Source organism: Orycteropus afer, unplaced genomic scaffold, assembly GCF_000298275.1.
Source record: "Orycteropus afer afer isolate SDZICR_OR568_19922 unplaced genomic scaffold, OryAfe1.0 scaffold00575, whole genome shotgun sequence".
Lineage (NCBI taxonomy): Eukaryota > Metazoa > Chordata > Mammalia > Tubulidentata > Orycteropodidae > Orycteropus > Orycteropus afer.
This window is the reverse complement of record NW_006922162.1, coordinates 1,635,684-1,637,512: the sequence shown is the minus strand read 5'-3', so window position 1 is coordinate 1,637,512 and position 1,829 is coordinate 1,635,684.

Genomic DNA, 1,829 nt, shown 5'->3' with positions numbered 1-1,829 from the left:
AATCCTACTTCCGTAGTGATACTGCCTCGGAAACCCAAGGAGGGGTCGCTATGAGTCGGGGCTGACTCAACGGCACATAACAACAACAACAACAACATTTCATTGTGGCATTGTTGAGTTCTTTAAAATTTCTGAAGGTCAAAGTCTCAGGGATGTATCTGACTTTTTGTGACTTTTTTAATACATGTTCTAGAGCAATTTTAGATCATTTACCCATTTTTTTCTTATTATTTGGGATTACAAGGACCTCCAAGAAGGCCATACCTTAGCCAGTGTGTTTCTCTGAAGTGGTATAGGCAGAGTGGAACTTCTGGGCTTTTCCAGTCACCAAAGGTCATTTTTCTTTCTTACACCTACCCAATCCAACTACATAGGAACATCTTAACTCCAAATTTACTTCTTTCATACACCTAAGTATTTCACTCAAAAGAGTAGTAGAATAATTTCATAAAATCAATTTAAAAAATGTTTAGACCTGAGGTCTATTTATGTCCTGATATTGCCAAGCTCTTTGAAATTAGGAAAATTACAAATAAATTTTGATTTGCATTTCCCCAGGTGCAAATATACTCAAGAATATGAGTTCTACTCCCTTATCAGTTGTCACAGCATTTAAATCTGATCTACAGAGAAATCTCCTTATATCTATCAGTATGGTGTTTCTGGGTGGTTCTGATACCTGGACAGTTGTCCCTCATTCACTGTTTTGGGAATAGATATCAATGCTGATGACCAAAATAGATACATCAATGAGTGTGCCTAAACAATGAGCTGCTGCTTCCTTTTCCAAATCTGATTAAAATATATAAAAATCGGTAGAAATACTATTAAACAGTGCACAATAAATTATTTTGTTTGCAAGTTGCTTTTTATATACTCACAAAACTGATTTACTAAGAGAATACTCAAATCTCTTCAATAACATATCTATTTTGAAGTGTATTTTTCCACAAAAATATCCACTGGCTGAAATGATTGATTAGTTAATTCATGCACACAAAATTCAGTTTCATTCATGGGTAAAAAAGTCAAAGATATTAGAGTGGTAATACCTTGAAACAACATCTTGCTTTTCAATATGTATGCAGTTTTGGGAATAATGATGAAAAGAATAATTCTGATGATTGCCTCTGCTTACACCAGAAGAAACTGCCTGATTTAATGTACAAGATCAGCGATGAAGTAAAATGTTTATAACAAGGAGAAAATCTTCCCTGCCAGGTGTCCATAGAGACTGGACCCCTGGAGTATGGAGTAGATTGCCTTTCAGAGAAAACTCTGGAGAATGTTGGCCTCAGGTGGATGAAGACCATTCTCCAAATTAAATGGAATAATACTTGCTAGAGAGAATCTAGAATATGTAGTTGTTGTTGTTATGTGCCATCGAGTCAGACCCGACTCATAGCGACCCCTCCTTGAGTTTCCTAGGTGGTATCACTACAGAAGTAGATTTCCCAACCTTCCTTCCAAGGAGTGGCCTTCTGATTAGCAGTCAAGTGCCTTAGGCACTATGCTACCAGAGCTCCAATATGTAGTAGATGGTATAGAATTCACATTTCATGAGGAAATGTTGAATATGAGAGATCATGGATTTCAATTGATAGCATGAAGAAAAGTCAGTAGCAAAGAAGAAAAAAAATCAAAGGATTTATAATTTCACATTTCATAAAGTAGTATTTGATGAAGTTCAAAACTTCATTAAAATCATAGGATAATATGATTTACTGCTTTACTTCATCACCAGACAATTTCTCTACCTTGTTACTGTGCCACTTCAAAAACAGATAAACACATATGCAATTGACTTCACAGTCATAGCATCCTATTTT